The sequence below is a fragment of the Octopus sinensis genome, unplaced genomic scaffold (genome assembly GCF_006345805.1).
Source record: "Octopus sinensis unplaced genomic scaffold, ASM634580v1 Contig20285, whole genome shotgun sequence".
In the NCBI taxonomy this organism is placed as follows: domain Eukaryota; kingdom Metazoa; phylum Mollusca; class Cephalopoda; order Octopoda; family Octopodidae; genus Octopus; species Octopus sinensis.
In genome coordinates, this window is record NW_021837025.1 from 296302 (window position 1) to 302069 (window position 5768).

The window sequence follows — 5768 nt, forward strand, 5'->3', positions numbered from 1 at the left end:
AAAGAGACTTTAAATTTGTTTTAATCTCAGAGACTTGCAGTTTGCTGAAGTGCTCTGAAGTTCAAAGTCGGAGAGGTTCAAAGCAGAAAAGGCGGATCCAGAATTTTGTTTCACGTGAATGGAGTGCCCTTTGAACAAGACAGCTGAGGCATGGGGATCTTTAAAGGCATCCTTCTGGATTTTCAAATAGAAGAAAGCTACAAAATAGTTGAATCGTCGTCTGTGATTGTAAATGCATCGGCGGGTTTTGCTCTTGGTTCGGAAAAATTTGTTATAAGAAACAACCATTCATAGTAGGTACCTTATACAGTCCTCAATTTGCTTTCAGTTTGTTTGTAGTCATCTTTTAAGCTGAGTCAGTTTGTATATATGTTTTTTGTATATTGTGAATAATTATATTTAATTGTTTTATTTATATTAATTAATAAAAAGTATTAATGATTGGTGAACCTTATTTTAAAAATAATATTTGAGAAGAGCATGTGAATTTGTGTTCTCGTTTGTGTTTTTATTTTATTACGTTATTTGGTTCTGAATTTGCTATTAATGGCTGTGGAAGCTGCAGTACAGATTTTTCCATGCCACATAGCATACATTAAAGGCGATTCGTCGCTGCTTTGCATATTCCATCATCTTTTTGGCAACAATTAGATAAACCATGCAAAATACATTTTATTATATCACATTTATTACCCATCTTTAGCCACAAAAAGTGTTCAAACTCAATCTGTTTAAGTTTTTATTCCTTTTTGCCGTAGGGAGGTTTTTGGTCCATCACTTATAATGATTAGTTTGGATTACTCTAATGTTATCAAAATGAGTGCTAATCTGCCAATAAGCTTATATGATGCTCAACAAAATATAAACCAAACTTGGACTGGATTGCACTCTTCTCTCCTGATAAAACAAATGGTTATGAAATAAATAGAATTGGCCCTTCTCATGGAGTGATAGTATTAGTAGTTAAGTAGTCAGACTTGTATGACTGTCCACTCCAGTCCTTCTATTTCTCCCATTTTTACTCTAAACTGGTTTGTCACTTTGTTAGGTTTCAGTATTTGCTATCTCCACTGACTCATATTCTTTGAATCTAGTGTCCTCACTTAAAAAAAAGCTGATCACTCTAATAAAAGTTTATCAATCCAAGATATTGGAAGTGGAACCCAGATGAGATATCCTGTGTTGTCTACCAAAGTGTATGGTTGTTGAGAATGACGATGTGGCCGAGTGGTTAAGGCGGCAGACTGCTAATCTGTTGGGTTATCCCGCGTGGGTTCGAATCCCACCGTCGTCGTTTTTTGTTCCTTATTTTAACAATAAGTCTAAGAAATCTAATATTCGTAATTTATTTTTTTAAACTAAAGTATTTAATATTTGTCACAGCCAGAACTGCGAGGTCAATGCTTAAAAAAACAAAAAAATATTTTTTCAGAAACATAATAATAAACATAATAATGATTTTTCCGTCATCACATACGGGATGACATGGATTTTGCACTGGTGCATCAGTCCTAGCTCGTTTGCAAAGAAATCATTTATAATAAAAATAAAACTTTTTACAAATTAACACGTGAAACAATTGGAAGAATTAAGAGTTTCACTAAATTCGGACTACTCGAAAAATTCATTGACATGAAGGAAAGGGCAAAAATCAAATTATATGCAGAAAGCTTTAGTTTTGAGGAATCCGTAGCCTAAATTACTAAAAATGATCGAGAGTTGCAATTTTTTTGTATTTAGGAAGCTGAATTAAAGCTAAAATACATTGATGTTTAATATATTTTGATTTAAATTAAGCTCAACACAAGTTAAATCACTTTAGACGTAGTAAATTATATACTTTGTTACATTCCAGAGCTTATGGTCAAGATGTAGTAAAGTTGCTACTATAGTATCTAAATACGTTTATACTCAGGTTAATTATTAATTTTAACATGTTTAATCTAAACAAATGTTTGCAACTAAGCGTGTAATTACACCTATCATGGTTTATGGCTCGAGAGACTCACATTTATTTATTGTGACCGGTTCATAATGAGATACGGTTGAATACGAGCCGTTAAAAAGATCGATAATTAATATACCGATTCAAAAGGCCATTACAATAAGGCAAATTTAGTTAGTTAATAACTATTTGTTAATTACATATAAAAAAAAAAAAAAAAAAATAAAGGCAAACGTTCCGAACTAATGATTGAACTTTAAATTTTGACAAAATGATGTTTTATATTTGAACCATGTTTGCTTTAAAATAGTAAAATTATTTACAACATTAGCAAATTATAATGTGAATTATTTTTATTTTTGATATTATAAATTGCAACATTAGCAAATTACAAGTTTGTAACAACTTTACTCTAATCTTAACTTTAACTCTAACTATAAATGATTTCAACGTTATTTATAAACATATTCATCATAAAAAAGACACTAAAGAAAACAGACCCTAACCCTAATCCCTAACCCTGACGCTAACCCTGACGCTAACCCTGACGCTAACCCTACCCTAACCCTGACCGTAACCCTGACCCTAACCCTGACCCTAACCCTGACCCTAACCCTGACCCTAACCCTGACCCTAACCCTGACCCTAACCCTGACCCTGACCCTAACCCTGACCCTAACCCTGACCCTAACCCTGACCCTAACCCTGACCCTAACCCTGACCCTAACCCTGACCCTAACCCTGACCCTAACCCTGACCCTAACCCTGACCCTAACCCTAACCCTGACCCTAACCCTAACCCTAATATGATTTAACGGCATTCACGCCATTTAACGGCTCGTATAACGCCACTTTGACGGCTCGTTTAACGGCTCGTATTCAACCTGGGCTCGTATTCAACCGGGTGTTCCCATATTGAAATCGTCAGTAATAAACTGGGAGACAGAACACAAATGAGTCGTTGTAGAACGATCTGGTCTAAAACCGTGTTGAAATTCTGGCAATTGTAGAACAGAAGAGATACGCGTTAATACAAGCTTTTCCAATACTTTCAATAAAATACAAGTTATTGAGATCGGTTGGTATAAAAAAGGAACATCCTTTGGTTTCCCTGGTTTTAAAATTGGCGTAATTAGGGAGTTGTTCCATATATTAGGTATCGTACGTAAGTTGATGGAGACGTTATATAGTCTTGATAATGCGATCCGCCCCCGGGTCCAAGGTGTTGGAGGTGAACAGCACAAATCCCGTCGGGGCCACAAGCACGGGTGGGACGTAGAGATTTAATAGCCTTGTCAACATTATCTGGTGTGAAGAAGGTGGAAAAATTCCCACATAGAACAATACAATTACTTCTAAGAATGGCAATAGAAAATATCCCCTAAACGACCAAGTTTCAACGAAAAAATATAAAGTAACAAACACTGATGGAGAGATGATCACTATGAATAAAGAAATAGAAGAAAAAACTTTACATATAAGCCAGGTCAAGAAGTTGTGATAATTTCAATACTCTGTCTGATATCTGAGTGCAATTTTAGTTTTTTATGAGGAAATTAATTTAGAAAGGAAAATTAACGCAAAATATGTATTAATGCCGCTCACGGATCACAAGACAAATAAGAATGACAATTCTGGTCCTCTGAATAAACCAGATACTAAATTAAAAATTTCAATTAGCATTACTAATAAATTTTATCGCAAAAATAGCTTGTTAAACATTTTCCGTGAACTTATAAATAAAATCATAAAACGCTACGTACAATCAATGATTTTGATGCTATTTTGGTTTGCTGGAAATCATGATCTTTAAAATAGTAAAAAATTATTAATTTCAGATATTTACTAAAAAGAACAGCAAAAAACTTCAGAAATGTAATTTTATTAAAATTTATTATTATTTTGAAACGTAGCCGCTCTGGAGTGCGACATATTATTTTCAAAGGGAATTGTTAAATCTGGTTAAAATATGTTAGCTTTCCATTTCAATTATACACCAAAAAGCTAAACGCTCTCAGCGCTGATTCTGTACATACACTTGGCCAAGATAAAAACAGTTTAACAATAATCTACAAAGAATTCGTCTGTAAAACCGTCTTCTTCAAACATTGCCAGAGTCTACAAAACTTAGCCTTGAGAACAATAACTGGCTGCCTCCCCTCCACACAAATCACTTAAAATTGTAAATAATTCCTGTCAATGCTGACTTGAATTCCTCCAAGTATCCAAGATACCGCACACCTCATCCACTATATTACTCACTACCAACCGAAGACACATCGTCACCACTCTCAATGATCCCCATAAAAGAGAATGGACTATAAACAAATACACGACTTTATTGTTTCAAAAGCTATCAGATCACTAAAAAACGACATTTTCTTGACTCACCCCCTCCTATTAATGCATCAGAATCTACTCTCACTAGAGAACTTTGAGCCCAATTATCTAGAATCCGCTCTGGACACCACTCTCTCCTCCACAAAACATATAAATTTAACTTTTCTACCAATAACACCCTGCTTTATACATTTGAGAAACTCTTCTCCTGCAAGGGGCCTCCAATTCCGTCTCCTCAGTTAGTAACCGGTAATTTTTAAAAACTTTCTGTTCTCGCTAAGCACTCTTTCGTCGCTGCCGCCTTCCTACAAATTAGTGAAGTCAAACAAACTAATTGTATACAACACTGCCCTGGGAATTGCAGCACTTAATTGGAAATTTTCTACTACACCGAATTTAGGAAAAAGACCAATCCACTCACAAAGCACTCCTGCACTACCCTTTTAGAGAAATCTCATTTTCTAATCGTACTTGGGACAGTCTTTATACATATTAAGCTTTTATAAGTTGTTTTATGTCATTAAACCAAGTTGTAACAAAAGTACTGTTTGTATATAAGAGGAATTTTTGTAAAAGTTAAGTCTTAGTCAATTTTAGCTTATTTAAACTAGCTTGTTGATTCCCCAATGCTTTTTTAATTTGTTTCCAAAAATTAATATGCAGTTCCTATTTCCAGAAGAATTAAAGATTCTAACTGAAACCAAAGACAATAAATAGTCCAATTTATTATATCCTGTTATTATTGGATTAGTGACTAAACTCTCTTCCGGTCTGCCACAATTCGACATATGGCCCCCACCCCTGACTTGTCGGTGATCTAATAGCACGTAAACATGGTCTGACTACTTCCTTGTGCCACTGCAATAATTTGTTCGAGTTCCCGTCGTAGGGCACTTCCAGGGCCTTGTAGACGTACTTGAGTGTGTTGATCCTCTCTCCCTCACTCAATCCACTCACAAAGGAATCCACCTTCCCTCGGAACAGCACCATGCTCTGGGAGATCAGGATTCCTATTTCCTTCTGAGAACTGATTAGAGTAAGCCACCTTCGTGTCAGAATCGCCCGAGGTGTTTGGACGTGAAATTGCTTCTTTTATGGCAGTTTCGTAATTTCCTCTGAGGATATTAATAGAGGGGGAGTACTTTTCGACGAGGGTTTTCAGTTGAGAGACGGTGATACAGTTTTTGTCGTCAGTTTCCTCCATTAAGTTATCCAAACAGTCAGGTCCTTTAGTCATCACCACTAGAAATGTATAATAGTATTATAATATTTAAAATAAAAATTAATATTTTACAAATATATAATAAATATAAACTGTCTATATAAAAATTCTACATTTATTATTCAAATAATACAAATAGCAATTAGTAATACAAATTGATTTCTAATCAATTAGTAATTCTGTTTGTTGTGGTGGTGTAATTTTTTCCATTTTTTTGTATTGGTCTCAAGAGGAAGCAGGCATCTGCCCTCCAGACGTGGA

General features: G+C 34.9%; 1 non-coding gene across 1 annotated transcript; it reads left to right on the plus strand.

Annotated features, from left to right (window-relative positions):
- The first annotated feature begins 1213 nt into the window (after positions 1-1213).
- Positions 1214-1294, plus strand: Trnas-gcu. Its single transcript has one exon. It is a non-coding gene; the product is annotated as a tRNA-Ser (tRNA).
- The last annotated feature ends 4474 nt before the right edge of the window (positions 1295-5768 follow it).